Source organism: Octopus bimaculoides, chromosome 5 (assembly GCF_046866305.1).
Source record: "Octopus bimaculoides isolate indiv1 chromosome 5, ASM4686630v1, whole genome shotgun sequence".
Taxonomy (NCBI): domain Eukaryota; kingdom Metazoa; phylum Mollusca; class Cephalopoda; order Octopoda; family Octopodidae; genus Octopus; species Octopus bimaculoides.
The window spans coordinates 65,195,112-65,219,712 of record NC_142932.1 but is presented as its reverse complement, the minus strand read 5'-3'; the positions used below and the strand labels follow the sequence as shown (position 1 = coordinate 65,219,712).

Here is a 24,601-nt window from a genome sequence, read left to right as displayed (position 1 = left end):
TTCCCGAGCGTTAAACTAATACATTGTTTTGTTGTTTACACTACCTGTCCTTGTCTATTGTTGTTTTTTTTCGTAAATTCTCCCATATATATATATATGATGACCATCCACTTGTGACCGAGGAAGACCATTGCCGACCTTCAGGAACATTGTGCTCCAGGACTCACTTATATTTTGCATTTGTGGCTCCGTTGGTGGGTGCACTTTCGCGCAGCTCGCTTAAGTTCTTCATGCTGGATACGTGCTCTCTCAAAAATGTCGATCCCCTCCTTAATCTGCTTCCTCCATCTGTGGCGATGACAAGCATTGTTCTCCCAGTCAGTGTCCTGCATATCACAGACCTTTAATGAGGATTTGACACAGTCCTTAAAGCGCAACCTTGGTTTCTGCCGGAGTCTCCTTCCATTCACAAGTTCTCCATAGAGCATCTGCTTAGGAATCCTGCTATCCTTCATTCTAATAAGGTGGCTAGTCCAACGTAACCGGTGCTTGTGCACCATCGTCTCAATACTCAAGATATCAGCTGTCCTCAGGATCTGTGTGTCTGGAATTTTTGAGGTCCAGCCAACATTGAGAATGTGCCTGAGACATCTCTGATGAAAGTGTTCAAGGACCCTTACCTAACGTTTGTACAGAGTCCATGTCTCACATGAGTAGAGGAGTGATGTCAGTACACATGCACGGTACACAGCAACTTTTGTTTGCCTTGCTATGCCGTACTGGAACCAGACACGAGACTGAAGAGACCAGAAGGAATTAGTTGCTCTCTGCAACCTGAAACATATTTCCTCATTCAGGGAGCAAAAATGGCTGAGTGTGCTGCCCAGGTAGGCAAACTTGTCTACTACCTTCAAAATTGTTCCTTCAACCAAGATAGCTGGTTTCACATATGGATTTCCTGGTGCAGGCTGGAACATTACAACAGTCTTGTCCAGGCTAATGCCAAGTCCAAATGCCTTGCAAGAAGCAGAAATGCAATTCATGAGTATTTGCATGTCATCCACTGTATGAGTGACTAAGTCACAATCATCTGCATAAAGGAGGTCATGAATAATAGACTGGAGAACCTTTGAATTGGCAGCAAATCGGCGAAGATTAAAGAGGCGGCCAGAAGATCGATCATCATCATCATCATCGTTTAACGTCCGCTTTCCATGCTAGCATGGGTTGGACGATTTGACTGAGGACTGGTGAAACCGGATGGCAACACCAGGCTCCAGTCTAATTTGGCAGAGTTTCTACAGCTGGATGCCCTTCCTAACGCCAACCACTCAGAGAGTGTAGTGGGTGCTTTTACGTGTCACCCGCACGAAAACGACCACGCTCGAAATGGTGTCTTTTATGTGCCACCCGCACAAGCCAGTCCAGGGGCACTGGCAACGATCTCGCTCGAAAATCCTACGGGAGCCAGTCAGGCGGTACTGGCAACGGCCACGCTCAAAATGGTGCATCTCATGTGCCACCCGCACAAGAACCAGTCCAGGGGCACTGGCAACGATCTTACTTGGCTTGCCGGGTCTTCTCACGCACAGCACATTTCCAAAGGTCTCGGTCAGTAGTCATCGCCTCGGTGAGGCCCAATGTACGAAGGTCTTGCCTCACCACCTCAGCCCAGGTCTTCCTGGGCCTACCTCTGACATAAATTCCCAGACAGCTAACCTTAGCAAAAGCATGAGTAAAAGCAGCAGCAAAGTACAAAGAAAAGAGAGTTGGGGCAAGGATGTCACCCTACTTGACACCATTCTCTACAGGAATGGGTCCCACCATGCCACCACCAGCATTGACCCAAGCCTCCATCCCATCATGAAATGATTTAATTATAGATACAAAGTGATCCTGACATCCAAGTTTGCCAAGTATTTTCCATAGACAGGCCCTATTTACAGTATCAAAGGCCTTTGTTAAATCAATGAATACCTGAACAAGATCCATATTCTGCTCATATATATATATATATATATATATATATATTTGCAGAGATACCCAGCGTTGCTTGGGATTAAAATGGCATAGTTTGTATATAATATATTACAGTTATGTTGAAACAGGTGATATGGGAAAGTGCAACATTAACAACAAAACATTTGTGAAGTTAATGATGGGCTAATTCGACTAAGCAACATGCTATGCATCCGTTTGGAGTATTTCAGGCCCTACCTGTGGGGGTTATGTGATTTTTGAACGCACCAAGAAGCTGTCAGTGGATATATTCTCTTTCTCAGTAGTCGGTGCTGTGTCTAACATGACCCATCATCTGAAATGTTGACACCTCCTTTGAGTTTGTTGTCCTACATCACTCATAAAGTAAATTTAGAGGAACTGTGGTTGTTCATTTGTGGGTAACAGGGAACCAATGAGGTGATAGACTTGCTCTTGAACTTTGATGTCGTCGTAAATTCATGTTTATCTATCTTCTAAGATGCACCAAACTATGTCATTTGCAGAGTTGTATTGTGTGATATTGTTCAGAAAATCCTTTGACTGAATGGAAATGCCTTCTAGAAGATCCATAAGAGGTTGAGAAGGAGTTGGTAGTACTGGCAATGTTACCTGACCGCCTGAGCAGCACATACCATTTGTTTCATTTGAAAATTTTAAAGCTCTACAGAAAAGACAATTTGTGTTTAGCATACCAATTTGGACGGAGTTATTTTTTTATAAGAATGGGATGGATCATATTTGAAAACAGCTTCAGGAGTGAAAAACGAATTTGTACGTAGTCTGTTTCGGAGAGCTATTCTATTGGACCTCTGTCTACTACAATCCTCCTTGCTTTATACTTGTTTCTGGAGAGATTTCGTCTTTTCTTTGGTGGCATATTTTTCCCAATATTGTAAACAAAAAATTATGAACATAGAAAGAAATTATACATTAATCCCTATTTTTGTAAGCAGTTGTATCCATAAAAAATTTATTTAAAGAAAGCAGAAATTGCAAGAAGAGAAAGCGAAAAGAGCAGAGAAAGAAAGTGAAAGATGTATGTACGTCTATATGAAATGGACGTGTGTGTGTATGTGCGTGTGCATGCTTGCGTGCTTGCGCGTGTGTATGTGAGAGAGAAAGAGGGTGAGAAAGAGAGATAGAGTGAGAGAGTGAAGGTGTGTGTGTCGTGATGATTGACGTCTTTTAAGCTACACTCACATATAGAAAATGTGATATCATCGTATAAAATTTTTATGATAGTTGATTTATGGAAAAGATTATGTCAAATTTTTGAAATGCAAATATGTGAATGAAAATTAAGTTTAATTTGTAGCCAAAATAGTACTTCATCTTTTGATACCCCATATGTCAAAATCTTGTTTCAGTCATTTGACTGTGGCCATGCTGGAGCATCGCCTTAAGTCGAGCAAATCGATCCTGGGACTTATTCTTTGTTAGCCTAGTACTTACTCTATCGGTCTCTTTTGCCGAACCGCTAAGTGACGGGGACATAAGCACACCAGCAACAGTTGTTAAGCAATGCTAGGGGGACAAACACATACACACAAACACACACACACACACACACACATATATATACATATATATGATGGGCTTCTTTCAGTTTCCGTCTACCAAATCCACTCAAAAGGCTTTAGTCGGCCCGAGGCTATAGTAGAAGACACTTGCCCAAGATGCCACACAGTGGGACTGAACCTGGAACCATGTGGTTGGTAAGTAAGCTACTTACCACACAGCCACTCCTGCGCCTAATTAAAAAATTAAAACTTAGTTTATGGTCCAATTCATTCCCAGTCATCGATTGGTTTAGTTCTATTACTAGTAAGAGGAGCACTAAGTTTATCCAGTTTGACATTTCTAGTTTTTATTCATCCATCAACCCAGTAGTACTTAATAAGGCACTTTGGCTTGCTCACAACAAAGCTGGTCTCACCAGGGAAGAAATTAATGTTGTGTTGGCAGCCAGAAAATCTATCATAAAATTTGACAATAAGCTGTGGGTCCATAAAGACACACCAGATGGTTTTGGTGTTACAATGGGAAGTTCTGATTCAGCACAAGTAGCTGATTTAGTCTGTATATATATACTTTTTGAAATGGCAGAACAGTTCCCAAACATAAATGGAGGTCTATATTGTGATGATTGTTTACTTTACCTTCAAAATGTTTCCGACCAAAAAGTACAAAAAAGCTAAGAATAGTTTAGTTAAGTTTTTCCGTAGAATGGGCTTAAGCATCGTTTTTGATGATGATGTAACGAAGGCCAACTTTTTAGATATTACACTTATATAATAACTCAGACTTCCCATACCATAAACCATCGACCAATATTAAGTATATTAGCAAATTCAGTAATGATTCTAGGGCAATTACTAGGAACTTAGTTAAGAATATTTCATTAAATTGTCCTAGTTATCTGCTAATGTTGACATTTTCAACGATAAGGTTGAATTTTATAACTCTGCCTTACTTAAAGCAGGTTATACAGAGAAAGTTACCTACATTAATTCCATTCAATCTTATTCTACCTTTACTAATGGAGATATGAAATCTAGTTGTAAAGATATAAACGATATCAATTTTAATTTATACGCCAACACCAAACAGAGGAAGGGAGATAACCCTTATTTATTCCCCTATTTTTGTTCTGATAAATTCATGTCTTTCAAAGATAGTTATACTAAAAATAAGATAACTAATAATAAAACAATTTGGTTAATTATTCCTTATGGGAGGCAAATTAAATCTGATCTACTTTTGCAGTTTTGTGATGCTATTATTAGGAATTTTCCAAAGAATTCTAGGTATTACTCTATTATCAACTCACGGTTAGGATTGGTTTTTCTAACACAAAAAATCGCTTACATATTATCTCTTCACATAAATATTAAACTATTAAATATTGATACATTTACTAATACTAACATTAATTTAGCTACCATCCATCCTCCTAGAAATATTGACAACAAGGTTATTGTATTTGAAGTCAATTACAACAGAATCAAGTTTATGTCAAATAACTCTAAAATTAAAAATTCTATATGCCAGTGTAAAATTACTTCTGGTAATGAAGTATTTTTTTATATTGTTAGCACATCTTCTCAGTTATCTAGAAGAATTTCTAATCATTACTCTACATTTAGGGATAGGAATAAACATAACAGTACAGGACTTTAAAAATTAATTTGGTATCTAAAAGACCACAATAAACAATTTAACGTAGATTGGTTGATTCTCCCAATCTCGATACCTTGTGACAAAGGCAAGGAATTCTGTCTTCTCTGTAATTCTGAACTATTTTTTATTCTTTTTTCTAAAAATCCCCTTGTAAACACGGTTATAGAGTGTGCATACCGATGTAAACATTGGCAGAAACACGCTTTTAGTTCATATAAGTGATATCTATCATTATATATAATTTATAATTTTCTTCTTATATTTCACATTCACTAAATATATCTTTTTCCAAGTCTATATGGTTTTATTTAATATACATATCGTTATATACTTCTCATTTATTTGGTTTCTTTTTCTTTTACCCATCCTTTTTCTATAGGCTACCTTTAACGTCATATCATCTAACGTTTTTTTGAAACAAACTTATTAGCATTCAGTTAATCACTATACATATCCATCATTTTCTGTTAAAATGTCTTATTGACGAGTTTCATTTCTTCATTTCCCTGAAGAGAAGATTTCATTATTTTACACCATTTTATTCCTTTGGAATAATACCAGTGATATCTTTGAAACAGGTGTCGGAAGTAAAAGAATTTGAATAACACCTGCGTTTAACTCCATTTATTCATTTATATATATTATACAAAATATTCCACATAAACATGGAGTTTCTACTTTTAAAAACAAGTTGTTACAGCTTTTTACTTGTGTGGTTTTTTTGCTACCCTGGTAACTATTTATCTATTCTTTCCGTGTTAATTGTTAACAAGGGAAAAATACACACATCTATTTATATATGTATATTTACATGTATGTATGTGTGTGTATATATGTCTACACACACACACACACACACACACACACACACACACACACATATATATATACATACTAGCAGAGATACCCAGCGTTGCCTGTGTTACATGCAATGGAAGAATTAGACTTTTCTGTTATATTTTCTCTAATGAATATTCCAGTTCATCATCATCTATGATTCGAATTTAATCAAAATTACAGATGAGAGTTTTTTCCCTCTTTACACTCTGTAAAAAATTCTAATCATGATACATGTATCCCATACTACTGATCTTTGTGCGCAGATTCCAAAATTCCAGTCTTATGGAACCTGTTAAAAGGATTTTGCACCTGAAAAATGGAGGTCATGGACCTCTGAAATGTGGGTGTCTTAATGTCAACCAGATAAATTGAATTGTTGAGAATCTTTTTGACTTGGGTATTATATCTATTGTTTGAATTTCTTTGAAATAGGAAATATATGTATGTTTACTGGGTTTGTAAATGAGAGCAAAGCTACAGGAAACCAAATGATGAATAATCACGATAATCAGTCAGCTACCCTAGCCTAGTGGTTACTACTCCCCAATGTAGGATTCCTCACCATAGAGGTGACAGGCACAGCCGTAAGATGCATTATGGATCTATAGCAATTGGAAGGGCATGACCCAATTGAAATAACGTGTGATGTTTGGAGTAAAGGGAAATGAAAGTGTTGCCTCTGGAGTTTGTAACTGACCACTATACCGATAGGTAACTGAACAAAATAAATTTACAATCTATAAATGTGTTTGAATAACCAGTCACTCATCTGGGAAGGCCTTGAAATCAATGTTACCACCTGGAGACTATATATATACATATGTGCAGATGTATACACACATACATACATATATATATATATATATATATATATATATATATATATATATATATATATACATGCATACATACATACATACATACATACATACATACATAACATATATTATATATAAGTATGTGTTTGCCTGTATATATGTGAGATAATAGTTTCACTTTTAAAGTGAAAACATCTGACATTACAATAGAGAGATGTTGTTGTTTCACTTTTGACATGTAATACTCCAACAGTGGAGATGTGATATTGTACTGGGTTGTCACTAGGCAGTGTGTGTGTGTGTGTCTGTTTCTGGCTAATTTGGCGGGAGTTTTGCAGACAGCACGAGCTGGTTTGTGTTTACCACTCGAGTCGAATTGTTAATTTGTGTGTAATAACAATGCCTGGACAAGTCAAAATATCTTTGTTTTTTACTCCTTCGCCTGCAGTAAAAGGAGCCAGGAGGCCTTGTCCGGTAAGTTGAAGAAACAATAAGAATATTTTAATAAGTTGTAGCTTCAGTTTATATTTTATGTTACCAGACAGTGTTTTTATAGTTAATGTATATATGTGAGATAATAGTTTCACTTTAATAGTTTCAGTATTAAAGTGAAAGTGTCTGACATTAGAATAGAGAGATGTTATTGTTTCACTTTTGACACGTAATACTGCAATAGTGGAGGAGATGTGATATTGCACTGGGCTCGCACTAGGCAAGAAGTTAAAAATTTTTGGGCCTAAAATACTACCTGGACCGTAAGTAAGACATGTGTAAAATTTGAATGAAATTGGTTGTGTAGTTCTCAAGTTTTAAGGATTCACACAGACAGACAGACACACATTCTCATCTTTATATATATACTAGCAGAAATACCCGGCTTTGCCCGGGTTAAAGAGAATAATGAAATCTAAAAACGCTGTCTAGACTACGCAACCCTCAACTCTTAGTAGCTACGATACCATATTTCTACATTAATAACTCTCCAATCCATGCCAGCATGGAACATAGACATTAAGTGGAATGCCAGTCTCTCATCTAGGAGGGCCTTGAAATCAATGTTACCAACTGGGGACTATGTGTGTCGCAGTGATAATAAAAAGACCCAAAGGAGGTCTGTAACGAAATAATTTTACTCAACACTTTGCAAGTGAATCAGTGGAGGCAAAGATGCGTCTCATTTACTTGACAATTTATGCACCACATTGCAGAAATCACAATGTAAGTATATCTGAAAAGGTAGTCTTACACTGTCGTACCGTTGAATTACAAATAATGCTCATCTGTTATGTTCGGGTTAAAATTTCATCAACATCAAAAATATATGAATTTTCATGGGAGTTATGGCCGTTATACATAGAATGTAATTTTCAAATTTCATAAAGATCCGTTCAGTACTTTTGACGTAGTTTTGGATAAGAAAACAAATGACTAATGTGTGTGTTTGTGTGCATGTGTTTGTGTGTGATGGGTGTATATATGTATAGATATCTGTATGCATGTATATATATGTATGTATGTGTACATATTACATGTACATCTATATATATATATATATACGTCTACACACATGTATACATAGACATGTATGCATATAGATCTCTCTCTCTATATATATCTATGCATATACGTGTACATATACACATATGTATACATATACATCTCTCTCTCTCTCTTTCTCTCTCTCTCTCTCTCTCTCTCTCTCTCTCTCTTTATCTCTTTCTCTCTCTCTGAAAGTATCTATCATTACAGTATCGAAATGTGATTGTTTCAGTTAGTGGAATAACGTGTACATATACATCTATATGTATACATATACATCTCTCTCTCTATCGCTCTTTCTCTCTTTCTCTCTCTCTCTGAAAGTATCTGTCATTACAGTATCGAAATGTGATTGTTTCAGTTAATAGAATAGTTTCATTTTTAAAGTGAAAGTATTTGACATGAGTGTTTTTGTTTCACTTTTGACACGTAATACTTAAATAGTGGAGGAGATATTATGTTGTGGTGGGCTCGAACTCTGCAAGAAGTTAAAATTTTTTTTGACTAAAACACAACTGGAACCCTAAGGTAAGGCATGTGTAAAATTTGAATGAAATTGGTTGCGTAGTTCTCGAGTTTTAGGGATTCACACAGACAGACAGACAGACAGACAGACATTCTCATTTTTATATATATAGATATAGATAGAAGATATGTATGCATATATATATATATATATATATATATATATATATATATATATATATATATACATGCAAATTCCGGTGGAACAAAATTCGATCATAACTGTTGAGAAACTAGCAGAGAAGCTTGGATTTGGTCATTCAACCATTCATCAACAACTGCGTGCCATCAGAAAAGTCAGCAAATTGAGTCAATGGGTTCCTCACAAACTTTCCGAGTCTAATCATGCGCAGTATGAATGTATGCTCTACTTTACTGTCACGTCTCATGAAGGAACCTTTTTTGGACTGAATAGTGACTGGTGATGAGAAATGGGTTCTCTATAAAAATGTCAAGCACTGAAGACAGTGGGTAGGGAAAGGAGGAACACTGGCACCACAGGCTAAAGAAAATCTTCATCCACGTAAGGCGTTGTTATCTGTTTGGTGGGATATGAAAGGTTTAGTCCACTTTGAACTTTTAAACCTGAACTAAACAATAACAAAGGAGATCTACTGCCAGCAACTTGAGCGGCTTAAGTCAGCTCTAAGAGAAAAACAACCATCTTTGGTTTCAAGATGAAAGGTATTCTTCCATTAGAATAATGCTTGGCCATATACAGTGAGGATGACATTCTAAAGGTTGAAGCAGTTTGAATGGAAAACAATGCCCCATCTGATTATCATTTATTCTGCAGTCTTCAAAATCATTTGGATGGAAAAAATATGAATTTTGTAGACGAGGTCTGAACAGTACTGGAGGAGTATTTTTCATCACAGAGAAGTGAATTTTGGAAGAGGGGCCTTTCATGTCTACCAGATAGATGGAAGAGCATTGTAGAAAATGAAGGAGAGTATATTTGAGATTAAAAAACAACTTTATCTTAATTTTTGGGCCTCACAGAGGCAGTGACAGGAGACCAAGATGTTTGGAGATATGCTTTGATTGAGAAGACCCGGCAACTAAAGTGAGATCACAGCCATGCATACTGTAGTGGCCAAAATTAGAGAACGAAAATAAAAATTAACGATATTTACATTTCTACTTCATTTTCTTGAATGGAATTTTTATTGTATATACTTTAAAGTATGTTCATTATTTGCAGTAAATTTTGTTGGAAGTGATTAATAGCTAAATAATTTATAATAGAAAGAATGTTTATTTAAAAAATACAAAATGTGCAAAATTAAAGAACGTGTGGCATAAAATTCAAAAAGTAAAATCTGGCAACACTTTGACCAATGTAAACTATGTAAACAGTGTGAAGATTTATATTGAGCAGCTGTGAATTAATAACCATAGAAAGTTGACATAATGTTGATGAAAGCATCAGGAAGTGAGTGGTCACATTGAAAAAGAAGGAAAACAAGTTCTGCTGTTGCCATAGACATGAACAGATCAGAGTGTTTCAAGAATACTCAAGCTTTATGAAGAAATGAGCTTGTTTGTGTCATTAGAATAGCCAGGGAGACCATGGAAAACAAGTGCTTGGCAAGACCGTCTGATTCAGTGGCTGTCATTAAGAGACCATTTCAATACTACTGGAGGAATTTCTTGCCAAGTAAATCTTGATTACGGAATGAATGAAACTTGGAAGATTGTGGCTCATCATTTGAAGGAAATCTCACTTCATGCCTGTTCCCTCCATCATTAAACCTCTCATGAGTATGAAGAACTGAGAAGTGAATTTAGCTTTTGCCAACATACTTTGGACAGATGACAACTGGTCACATGTGTTCTTCAGTGACAGTCCAGTTTGGTTGGCTCTGATAGTAGACAGTATGTGAGATGTTGTAACATGCTTTAAAGCAGGTAGGTCAAACTGAGGGTCCTCCAAGGGCCATATGGATCACATTTGTGTTGTCATGGAGGGCTGCACTTGCTTCAATTATAATTGAAATCATTTAATAAAAATTATCCCAGAATATTTTTCTTAGTTAAACTTAGAAACATACTATGGTTTTGCCACATTCAAGAATGCCAAGTAATGAAGTAGTTTAACAAAAGAAGAAAATGAAATTCTAAACTGTAACATAGATTTGAATGCAACAGAAACACATTGTTCAAAAATTACTATTGTTTAAAATGAACATTTATTTACGACTATTCAAACATTTTTAGTGTTTTGTCCTGAGGTTTAACATCTCTTTTTGCTGACAATTTTTGGTATGTTTGGCTGAAATGTCTGTGCAGTTCTGAGTTTGATCAGAGATGACAAGTCTTGATCAATCAGCCTTGTTCTCTGAGAAGATTTTGTTGATTTCATGAAGGAAAATAACTTTTCACACATAGGTAGAACCAAATATTGCCATAATCTTTGTGACAAACTTGCTGACGTTTTTGAAATTTTCAGGAAATTTTCCCCACTTCAAAATATTTTGCTGTGAGTGAAGAATCTAACTGCATTTCTAATAGTTCCATCTGCCTTAGCAACATCAAAGGTAAATGGTGCTGAGAATAATGCAAATGGATGTTCAAAAGATGAGAAATCATGAAATCTTTCCTGAAATTCCTTTGACAACATTTCCAGGTGACTGTCATACTTGACAAAGCTAAGTACAGACTCAGTATTAGTGCTGTTTTTCAGCTCTTTGCACTTTGGAAGATGGATTAAATTGTCATTTAACAACTGTGACTTCCATAAGCTTAATTTTGTAATGAAGCACTTGATGTCATCATACAACTGAGTGATGAGTTTGTTTTTACCTTGTAATTTCAAATTGAGATCAGTTTATCGTACATTATTGTCCACAGAAAAGCCAGATCCAGGAGCCAACTCTCATCTTTTATTTTATCTGTGTTTTGACTTTTCATTTCCAAAAACATAATTATTTCTTGTCTCAACAAATAAAAATCTTTTCAGCACTTTGTGGCATGACAACCAGTAGACTTCTGTGCAGAATGGAACATTGGTGAACTGATTATCTATATCTTCCAACAACTGGCTGAATTGATGTTAGTTGAGAGCATGACCTCTGATACAGTTCACTGTCTTTGTGACCAAACTAAGCGCATGATCCAATTTTAAAATCTTTGAACACACATTTTGCTGATGAATAATGCGATAAAAATGTGCAAATGATGAATCCGGATGCAAATTGTCTATGTTTGTTTGTAACTTGGTAGTAACACCATTATGTCTGCCTACCATATTTACAGAACCATCAGTAGATAAACAGGTAAATTTACTCAAATCAAAACCATAGTCATACAGAACTTGTTTGGCTTTCTCAAAGATATTAAATTCACTGTCACAGGCCCTTATGAAGACTGCAAGCTGTGCTATTCCAGTGATGTCAATGCTCTCATCAATAAAAAAATGTTCAAATCTTGATGATGCAGCTTTCAGCTGTTTCAAATCACCTGACATTTCATCAATCCATTTAGCAACAGTGTTCCTGGTTAATGAAATATCTTTGAATAAGTGTGCTTACTCTGGACACTCAATTTCAGCTGTTTTTACAAGCCACTGCTTTACAAAATCTCCTTCACTGTAAGATTTCCCATTCGTGGTGATCATCTGGCTGAGTTCATAGCTTGCAGTAACGGAAGCGACATTCCCTTTCTGATTTTTCGTAAAACAGGTCTGTTGCTGTGTCAAGTTAGCCTTCAGTTCCTTGAGTCTTGAAACAAGCATTGGACCTTCATATTTATCATATGATCAATGGTTCATTTCATAATGTCTTTTCAAGTTGTACTCTTTTGGCGTGGCAGTGCTACTGTTGCAAATTAAACAATGTATCTTTCTATTCACTATTGTGCAAAAATACTATAATTCTCATTTTTCTTGAAATGCTCATCCCTCTTTGTTCGGTTTCCTTTTTCTATTAGCTGGAGGAGCACTAGCCGTTTTAAATGGAAATGCATCTACTCACCAGAAATGCAGGACAAAAATTGTAGGACACAGGTAATGCAGGGCTTGAATGGGCTTTCTTAACTCCTTCCACCAGATGAGAATTTAACGAATGATGAAGGGAAGATAGGAAAATTGACTCGTATGAACATTGACGGGTATATTCTGTGATGTACAAACATCTAACGTTTGATGTACGAAATATCTGGAGCCACGGATTAGTCAATTGCTGGCTTGCTGATGGGAAATCCCATGACTGGGCTTCCGAGTAATTGTATAATTTTCTTCCTGCCTATAATCAAACCTGGATCGGATGATCTGCAAAATGAACTTTGTAACCACACAATCATATTGTATGTATTATTGGAGGATATAGTTGTCAGTTTGTTATTATTGATTGTTATGTAGGTAGGTGATGACTGGATGTTTGGGTCATTTCATTTGGGAGGTCAGAGATCTAGGAAATTTTGCTTTGGTGTCCTAGGGATTAGGTGAAAGTTATTCAGTCAGCATGGGTGATAGAAGTCTGAATGAGAGAAAGATGAATAAAAGAGGGATAAGTGATAGGTGTGTTAGAGAAGTGAAAAGGTATTAAAGAGGTACAAGTTGTAGACTTACAGCACACACACACACATAATATATAGAGACCATTTGTTTATCATACACACCTACATATATGTCTGTGTGTGTGTGTACACATACACGTACACTCACACACATGCATACCCATTGACAAGCATATTGATGTGGTTTTTGTCTGAGAAAAGCATTTCATACACTTCAGTTAAAAATAATATTTAACAGAGTGAGATGAATATCATCCCAGTGGCAACTTGCAGGAATACCAGTCACATCATGTCCTTGGAGCTTGTCGGTCATGACATGGACCCTGTAGTTACGTGCCAAGATGAAATCTGCCACTTCTGATTTATAGTGAAGAGGGAATAATACATTCACTGATATTGTGGTAAGCTTGCTGGGATAAACTCAGTGTATGCAATTGAAACAGCATTAAATTATAAACATCATATTTAGCATATATACACTATCTACAGGCATGATGCTGTGTTTTTTTTATCAAAGCAAATATCATTTTGACATGTTGCATGAAAGGTGTGCATGCATGCGTGTGCAACCACACACACACACACTACAGAAACACAGACTTGTACACAATTTAAATGTCTTTCATTTTGTCTGTTTAGATGGATGAATCATTTCCTTTACAATATGTCACCAGTCAATGTAGTCTTTTGTCAGCTCTTCCATAAGACGCAACAATTTCAGATTTCCCTTTGTGTATGTGTGTGTAATATGCAGTTAAGACTGTGTGGTTAAGAAGTTTCTTGTGCAACCATATGGTTTCAGGTGCAGTTCCACTGCATTATACTATGTAATTCATTTGCAATCTTGTGTGAAGATAAGTCTGGCTATTTTACTGTTTGTGTTCAAAGGATTAATGGAAATATTAACTGGCTTAGGAACAGATGAAAGTTGATTTTATGTGGCCCATGCAAGCATGGCAAAGTAGACACTATAATAACAGAGATGATGATAGTGTGTGTGTGTGTTCACTCAGTGGAATTTGGTGAACATTCGTGTTCCAGAGCATTCCGATAATGCATTCCCTATCTTGCCAATATATAGTGCCTCGCAATTAGAGCATTTAATGCAGATCAAATTTCTTCTGTTGCAGTTCATATCAGCATTTGTGAAAAATCTATCTTCAATCTGAAAACCTGAGCCTTCTAAAAGGTATAAAAAGGAAGAAGTCAGTCATTTTACTACAGTTATCAAGAACTCAACTGTCAATTAAATACATTTTGAAATCTAATGTTTACTACGAATGTATGAAAGCACTAATTGAACTTAATGAACGTTACAAAATATTTTTTTTTAATGTTTAACACACTTCAACATAAAAAAAAACTTGAAAAGCAGACCATTTATTCAAAACTTTATTCAATTGATATATATATCATCATCATCATCATCGTTTAACGTCCGCTTTCCATGCTAGCATGGGTTGGACGATTTGACTGAGGACTGGTGAAACCGGATGGCAACACCAGCCTCCAATCTGATTTGGCAGAGTTTCTACAGCTGGATGCCCTTCCTAACGCCAATCACTCAGAGAGTGTAGTGGGTGCTTTTACGTGTCACCCGCACGAAGGCCAGTCAGGCGGTACTAGCAACGGTGTATTTTATGTGCCACCCGCACAAGAGCCAGTTCAGGGGCACTGGCAACGATCTCGCTCGAAAAGAAAGAGGTCTGGAGATGCCACTACGATAGATTGCTTAATAAAGAGAATGAATGGGAGAAAGTGAGTCTGCCGTATGCCAACCCAACAGAGGGACCAGCTATCCAAATTGACAGTACCATGGTAGATAAAGCAATTAAGAGTATGAAGACAAGGAAAGCCCCCGGCCCATCAGGAATCACTGCAGAGATGCTCAAAATATCTGGCAGTGTCAGCTATAGCCTAGTCACCCGTATTACAAACCAGGTGATACACGAAGGAGTCATACCCAATGATTGGTGTAGCAGCACCATAGTCAACTGCTACAAAGGTAAAGGTGACGCTTTAGATACAAATAATTACAGAGGCATCAAGGTTATGAAAGCTACGGAGAGGGTCATAGCCCAACTAATTAGGGAGTGAATCAATTTAGATGAGATGCAGTTTGGGTTCGTGCCAGGTAAAAGCATGACTGATGCTATATTTCTAGTAAGACAGCTGCAGGAGAAATACCTAGCCAAGGATAAACCTCTGTACCTAGCTTTCGTTGACATGGAGAAAGCCTTTGACAGGGTCCCCCGATCCCTTATCTGGTGGTCAATGAGGAAACTTGGGATAGAAGAATGGTTAGTGAGAGCTGTGCGAGCCATGTACAGAGATGCTGTCAGTAAGGTGAGGGTTGGAAATGAGTACAGTAATGAATTCCGGGTAGGGGTCCACCAAGGTTCGGTCCTCAGCCCCCTCCTATTTATCATAGTCCTCCAGGCGATCACAGAGGAATTCAAGACAGGATGCCCCTGGGAGCTCCTCTATGCTGATGACCTTGCACTAATTGCGGAGTCACTATCAGAACTAGAGAAGTTTCAGGTGTGGAAGCAAGGACTAGAATCGAAGGGCCTTAGAGTCAACCTAGCTAAAACCAAAATCCTAATAAGTAGGCAGGCAGATAAAACACAAACCCCTTCAGGTAGATGGCCCTGCTCAGTATGTAGAAAAGGAGTAGGTAGTAACCCTATAAGATGTACCCAGTGCAAGCTATGGACACAGAAGAGGTGCAGCAATATCAAAGGCAGGTTAACTAGGAAGTTAGTTTTTGTATGTGGCAGATGTTCAGGTGCAATAAAGACTGTAAACAAACAGGAAACAACTTCTGTCTCATTCCAGCGATAAAAACTAGATGTAGTTGATAGCTTCTGCTATCCAGGTGACCAAGTTATTAGTGGGGGTGGGTGTGCTGAAAGTGTAGCTGCTAGAATAAGAATAGCTTGGGCAAAGTTCAGAGAGCTGTTACCTCTGCTGGCGACAAAAGGACTCTCACTCAGAGTAAAAGGCAGACTGATGCATGTGTACGAACAGCCATGCTACATGGCAGTGAAACATGGGCTGTGACTGCTGAGGACATGCGTAAGCTCACAAGGAATGAAGCCAGTATGCTCCACTGGATGTGTAATGTCAGTGTGCATACCCGACAGAGTGTAAGTATCTTGAGAGAAAAGCTGAACATTAGAAGCATCAGTTGTGGTGTGCAAGAGAGACGATTGCGCTGGTATGGACATGTGGTGAGAATGGATGAGGATAGCTGCGTGAAAAAGTGCCACACCCTAACAGTTGAGAGAACCCGTAGAAGAGTTAGGCCCAGGAAGACCTGGGCTGAGGTGGTGAGGCAAGACCTTCGAACATTGGGCCTCACCGAGGTGATGACTTCTGACCGTGACCTTTGGAAATGTGCTGTGCGTGAGAAGACCCGGCAAGCCAAGTGAGACCTAAATCCAAGGCCTCTGCCAGAGGTGCAGCCAGCTCACTTATGCGTACCTTTCCTACATTGGACACCAAACTCCGCTTGCAAAGACTTGTTGAGGCAAGTGAAATCGAACTAAATTTGACGACTGGCACCCGTGCCAACGTCGTCTCCTTCATTGGACACGAAACTCGGCTTGCGCAGACTTATTGGGGCTAGCGAATAGCGAAATTGGGATAACACCTGTGCCCAGCGTCGCCTTTCTAGCACTTGTGCCTGTGACATGTGTAAGGATTTTCGAGCGAGATCGTTGCCAGTGCCCCTGGACTGGCTCTTGTGCGGGTGGCACCATTGCCAGTACCGTCTGACTGGCCTTCGTAGGATATATATATATATATATATATATATATATATATATATATATATATATATATATACATATATATATATATATATATATATATATATGGGAGAATTTACAAAAAAAACAACAGATGAAGACGGGTGGTGTAAACAACAAATGGATGTATTAGTTTAACGCTCGGGAATAGAGAAAGTCTTTGACGTTTCGAGCTACGCTCCTCAACTGAAAGGAACACAGAAAGAAATAAGGAGAAAAAAAATATAAATGTAGTGGTCAGCGATCTATCATGGCGAATGTGTATATATATATATATATATATATATATATATATATATGCATGTGTGTGTTTGTGTTTCCACTCATCATAATTATGTTCATTTTCCATGCTGGCACGAACTGTATGGTTTAATACAATCTGACTGCTTGAAGGGCCACATCTCGTTCTAATGTCTCAAATTTCATTTGGTTTCTATGGCAGGTTGCCCTCTTGATTACCAGCTGCCTTCTGGAGTGTACTGGATGTACTAGTACTAGCATTATGGAGGTCATTATGCCTTGGCAAGACATTTTCGATCAGTGTATTGTCTCAGCTCAATTCACCAACCACTTTACAGTATATATTGTCTTTTATTTTCCTGGTACCAGCACTGGTGACATCTTGTGAGTTACAAAGGAAAAGAGCTTCCGCCATTGAAAAGTAGAATTGGAGAGAGAATGACCTTAGGTTAACTGGGAGAAGTTACAGTACAATGTGAGGAACTGATTTATTGTTGTGAGAGTGTATATAAATATGTGTTTGTTTATGCGCGTACACACACACACACACATGGAAGTTGAGAGAAAAGAAAAACAGTTTCAGTTATTTGTGGCTTTGTTAAACATGTGGAGGGTGGATAATAATATTCTGAGTTATAGTGACTATTATGGTGATTTGGTGGAAATATTCTGGGACACAGTAAAGACAATAGTTTTTGCATGTAACATGAGTAGTAGTGGTGTTGGTGGTAGTAGTAGTAGTAGCAGCAGACACTGAGTATAATTTCTGCTGCTACCAAATCTTCACCTATTTCCTTTTGAGTGGTGCAGTCTCCCACTGCTAGCTGTGACATTTCACTACAGCACTCTGGCGTGCGCGCGCACACACACACACACACACACACACACACGCTTTCTCTCTCACTCTCTCTCTCTCTCTCTCTCTCTCTCTCTCTCTCTCTCTCTCTCTCTCTCTCTCTCTCTCACATAGGGCTTGGTAGAAACAATTGGGTCACAGTTACTAAAATTTCTTGTTATTTGATATGCATAAGAATCTAAAATTAAAACTTGAAATTATTTTCATTTCTCTTTATTTCTCTTTCCTTGTCTGAGTATCCATCTTTATAAATAATGTAAGGTACAAGAGTACTCAGTATTCTGAGATAGACATGAATATTCAAGGTAATATCAGTGACATTATGACAAGACTACGTGACCCAGGGGATAGAGCAATCTCCAGGAGTGACAAAGATGCATGGTGTGTGGAGTAAAAGAAGTATGCTGGGAGACGAGGGGATACGGGGTGGTGACAGGCAATAGAGTAAGAGAAAGTGAAGGTGGAGTGCATTGGATAGAAATAGCTCAATGTAGCCAGCTGCACATAGGCAATGAGATGGGCCAGAGGGGTTAAGTGGTGCAGTGACATAAATGGAAAATGGGTGCATCTTGTACCAGAGAATTGCATAAAAGAGTGATGGTGAGAGGGTTGGTATGAGTGTAGTGACATCTTGACTGGAAACAGTATTGTGTGAACAAAAGATGTCCATTGTGTTCCTCAGTCACATTGGAGCATAATACAGTGAGAATTAAAAAGAGTAGGAAGTGGTTGAGAATTGGTGAAGAAAAGCTGAGCATCAAAGTTAAGGGTTAGATAGTGCATTGTGGGGTAGAGAGAAGCACGGTCATATGAATAGCATAGTGAAGTGTGATTGATAAGAAGAGGGAGTAAGTAAAGGAAGAATAATAGAGACATCAGTTGAGTGGGAAAGAGATAAAGATTTAGGTGATAGTGGTATGGGCAGTAGAAGGATGAGAGATTGCAATGTGTGATATGAGGGATGAGAAATTGAGGTGTGAGTGATATGGATGTTGTAGAGATGAGAGGCTGTCACAAAGGTCAGTGATGTAGACTGGGCAGTAGGCAGGCATTTATGCATGCATACATGCACATTGATGCATACACACACCTATATATGTATGAATGAACTCACTTATGCTATGCATACATATGCCGATTTATATATTAGGTTGACAAGAAAGTTCTTGCGGAATTTTTAATTTTGGTTTTAAATGATGTATTTTCAAATTTTCATTAAATTACTTTGACTTTATATATCATTTTAAAGCCCATTTTTTGCTCTATCTAATCATGTTCCTCTTTTTCTTTTTGAATAGTTAGGCCATTTTTTTCTGGAACGTTGAATACAACATGGACAAAAAGCAAATTTGCACAATTTTCTTATTCCAGTTCAAGCTAAGCTGAAAAGCTGCTGAAACACCTCGCGATATCAATGATGCGTTTGGCCCAGGAACCACTAATGAATGTACAGCACAATGATGGTTCAAGAAATTTCATAGCGGTGACGAGAGTCTTGAAGCTGATAAGCGTAGTGGTCAGCCATCAGATGTTGACAACGATCAACTAAGAGCCTTAGTTGAAACCAATCCATGCACAACTGTTCGAAAGCTTGCTTCTGAATTAGACATAATGTATACGACAGTTTCCAACCACTTGAAAGAAATTGGAAAAACAAAAATGCTTGAGAAATGGGTGCCACATGAATTGAGCGACAACCAAAAGAAAACACTGTTTTGAAGTGTTGTCTTCCCTTCTTTTATGCAACAAGAACGACCTGTTTCTTGACTGGATTGTGACTTGCGATGAAAGGTGGATTCTTTATGACAACCGGTGACGCTCAGCTCAGTGGTTAGATGCCAACGAAGCTCCATGGCACTTCCTGAAACCAAAGTTGCACCAGAAGAAAGTCATGGTGACTGTTTGGTGGTCTGCGACCGGTCTCATCCATCACAGCTTTTTGGATCCAGGCGAAACCATTACAGTAGAGAAGCACTGTCAGCAAATGGATGAAATGCATAAGAAACTCCGGCAACAACAACCAACATTGGTCAATAGAAAAGAACCAATTCTTCTTCATTACAACGCTCGGCTGCAATCGCACTACTGACCCTGCAGAAGTTGAACGAATTGGGCTATGAAACTCTGCCTCATCCGCCATACTCACCAGACCTCTCGCCTACCGACTACCATTTTTTCAAGCATCTCAACAACTTCCTCCATGTAAAATGCTTCAAAAACCAAGACGATGCCAAACACACCTTCAACGACTTCATCGCCACCAGAAAGCAGGATTTTTACGCTACTGGCATAAACTTGTTTTGCGTTGTGATTCTGATGGTGTTTATTTCGATTAATAAAGTTTTGCTTGAGCCGAGATATGTGCATCCAAATTTAAAGGTTAAAAACCGCAAGGATCTTCTTGACAACCTACCTAATATATTTACTACACACACATATATATATATATATATATATATATATATATATATATATATATACTAGCAGAGAAACCCGGCCTTGCTCGGGATTAAAATGGCATAGATTTTTATTGCTTTACTTGTTTCAGTCGTGTGACTGCAGCCATGTTGGAGCACCACCGTTGGTCGAAGAAATCAACCACAGGATTTATTCTTTGTAAGCTTAGTACTCATTCTGTCAGTGCCTTTTACCAAATCATTAAGTTACAGGAATGTAAACACAACAACATCAGTTGTCAAGCAATGGTGGGGGTACAAACACAAGACACAGGCACACACATACACAAATATACACATATATACGAAAGTCTTCTTTCAGTTTCCGAGTAAGAAATCCACTCACAAGGTTTTGGTCGGCCTGAGGCTATAATAAGTATATATATATATATATGTGTGTGTGTATATATATATATATATATATATATATGTATGTATGTATGTATGTATGCTTTTGGTGTGAATGGCTTTATTATACGGTGCTGTATTTTACAACCTGTAAATAATAATGGTATTTTTATATAAGCTTAAAGCTTATGCTGGTCACCATGCAATGACTAAGGAAAATAATCTAATAATGAGGCATATAAGCCCTCGACAGAAAAGAAAAGGCTTTCCCATCCACGTGGGACGTGAACCCACATCCCTTTGTTAACATGATTGTGTTACCTTCACACACGGATGGGAAAGCCTTCTTTTTTTTCTGTTAAGTGCTTATATGCCCCCTTATTAGACTATTTTCCTTAGTCATTGCACGGTGAATGCCATAAATTTTAAGCTTATATAAAGATACCGTTATTATTATTTACAGGATTGTAAAATACGGTGTCGTATAACAAAAACCATTTGCACTGAAAGCATATATATATATACACACACACACATCTCTCTCTCTCTATATATATATCCATATATATAGGTGGATATATATATATATATAAATTTTTAATTTAAAAGAGAGTTTTGACGCTGAGTTACATGTTTTTCTCATCATCAACACATTGTGGAGATATCATCATATGAACAAATATATATATATGTATATATATATATATATATATACCCAGTGACATGCCCAGTAATTCCCAGGAAAGTGGGCTTATCCCTTGGTTCCATTCTCGTAATCGTTTCACTAATCCAATAACAACAATACAAAGTATGTAGCCCTTAAAATGGTTTTTGTGTGTTCATTGAGAATCTCGAACTGTCTTACAAAGGATCTTGTTTTTAGGAATTCCCAATAAGTTATGATACCCTAATTGTGAAGTCAGTTATATAATAACATGAAATTAATTACCCTATAGTAAGAATTCAAATAAAGTAATCCAAAAAGGGCTTTAATATGTTCCCAGAGTATATAGAACATAGGAGAAAATACTAATAAGGTATGTATACTAAAATCGTGATACATGTTATGTAATAACAGGTTAATCAGATATGAGATAATAACAATTCAAAGTAATTAACTGTGAAAAAAGCTTGTGCGCGTTCCCAGAGAATATTACCCACAGCAGCGCTAGAGTTGGTATATTCGTGAATAAGTCACTAACCGAAATAAGTGGATCTATTGTTTAGGAGAATACTATAAACTCATTTAAGCCTTGTACTGGGTAAATTGAAAAAATAACTAAAATAGTTCAAATACTAAGAAATAAGTGTATTCAATTTCATTTTTACCAAATAATTTACGAAGGAGGGAATGGGTTATTTCCGTTGGAAGCTTAAAATAATTACGCCTGCCGTTCAACCGCACCCAAATGTTATTCCTCCCGCCGTTTACCTGAACATTTTTTCAAAATCCATTTATACTTAAAACCTCCACAGACACAAGCAACGTGCGTGTGAAGTTTATGAAAAATCCGTCAAGCTGTTTTGGCGCAAAATGAGGACATACCTATACACACACACACACACACACATGCGCACAGACATTTTCAGTTTTAATAAGCAAGATATATATATATATATATATATATATATATATATATATATATATATATATATATATATATATATATGTATATCTATATGTATATATATATATAGGTATAGAGTTATTAATATTTCTAAGTCTCTCTAACGGAGACTACGGCAGCGGTACTGGAAATTAATAGTTATCGCCAAGCCAACATGGCAGTCCCAAAATTAGGACGAAAGCTGCCGTGAATTAGCTCCAAGAAGCCATCGCCTCTAGCTAGCTATGTGACACACGAAACCTGTGTCCTTTATAACCCTCGAACAGGGGAGGTCAGCAGTGTCCCCCTGCTGGTTTGGCATCTGCAGACTAGACTAGTTTCAGGGTGTTGCCCCTTGTCAATGCAGAGTAGCCAAGCCTTAGCCAGGCGGCGCTGCTGACTATCTGCTCGAAGGTTATTTATCTAATTTCAGTGGAATCTATCCACTGGTTTTCAGAAATAGAGTTATTAATATTTCTAAGTCTCTCTAACGGAGACTACGGCAGCGGTACTGGAAATTAATAGTTATCGCCAAGCCAACATGGCAGTCCCAAAATTAGGACGAAAGCTGCCGTGGATTAGCTCCAAGAAGCCATCGCCTCTAGCTAGCTATGTGACACACGAAACCTGTGTCCTTTATAACCCTCGAACAGGGGAGGTCAGCAGTGTCCCCCTGCTGGTTTGGCATCTGCAGACTAGACTAGTTTCAGGGTGTTGCCCCTTGTCAATGCAGAGTAGCCAAGCCTTAGCCAGGCGGCGCTGCTGACTATCTGCTCGAAGGTTATTTATCTAATTTCAGTGGAATCTATCCACTGGTTTTCAGAAATAGAGTTATTAATATTTCTAAGTCTCTCTAACGGAGACTACGGCAGCGGTACTGGAAATTAATAGTTATCGCCAAGCCAACATGGCAGTCCCAAAATTAGGACGAAAGCTGCCGTGAATTAGCTCCAAGAAGCCATCGCCTCTAGCTAGCTATGTGACACACGAAACCTGTGTCCTTTATAACCCTCGAACAGGGGAGGTCAGCAGTGTCCCCCTGCTGGTTTGGCATCTGCAGACTAGACTAGTTTCAGGGTGTTGCCCCTTGTCAATGCAGAGTAGCCAAGCCTTAGCCAGGCGGCGCTGCTGACTATCTGCTCGAAGGTTATTTATCTAATTTCAGTGGAATCTATCCACTGGTTTTCAGAAATAGAGTTATTAATATTTCTAAGTCTCTCTAACGGAGACTACGGCAGCGGTACTGGAAATTAATAGTTATCGCCAAGCCAACATGGCAGTCCCAAAATTAGGACGAAAGCTGCCGTGAATTAGCTCCAAGAAGCCATCGCCTCTAGCTAGCTATGTGACACACGAAACCTGTGTCCTTTATAACCCTCGAACAGGGGAGGTCAGCAGTGTCCCCCTGCTGGTTTGGCATCTGCAGACTAGACTAGTTTCAGGGTGTTGCCCCTTGTCAATGCAGAGTAGCCAAGCCTTAGCCAGGCGGCGCTGCTGACTATCTGCTCGAAGGTTATTTATCTAATTTCAGTGGAATCTATCCACTGGTTTTCAGAAATAGAGTTATTAATATTTCTAAGTCTCTCTAACGGAGACTACGGCAGCGGTACTGGAAATTAATAGTTATCGCCAAGCCAACATGGCAGTCCCAAAATTTTGGGACTGCCATGTTGGCTTGGCGATAACTATTAATTTCCAGTACCGCTGCCGTAGTCTCCGTTAGAGAGACTTAGAAATATTAATAACTCTATTTCTGAAAACCAGTGGATAGATTCCACTGAAATTAGATAAATAACCTTCGAGCAGATAGTCAGCAGCGCCGCCTGGCTAAGGCTTGGCTACTCTGCATTGACAAGGGGCAACACCCTGAAACTAGTCTAGTCTGCAGATGCCAAACCAGCAGGGGGACACTGCTGACCTC

General features: G+C 38.0%; 1 long non-coding RNA gene and 1 pseudogene across 1 annotated transcript in view; both read right to left on the bottom strand.

The window, feature by feature from the left end:
* Positions 1-24,601, bottom strand: part of LOC149135568 (uncharacterized) — a 440,654-nt gene that overhangs the window by 175,786 nt on the left and 240,267 nt on the right. The window lies entirely within an intron of this gene.
* LOC149135571 (uncharacterized) overlaps positions 11,311-24,601 on the bottom strand; it is a 52,421-nt pseudogene continuing 39,130 nt past the window's right edge.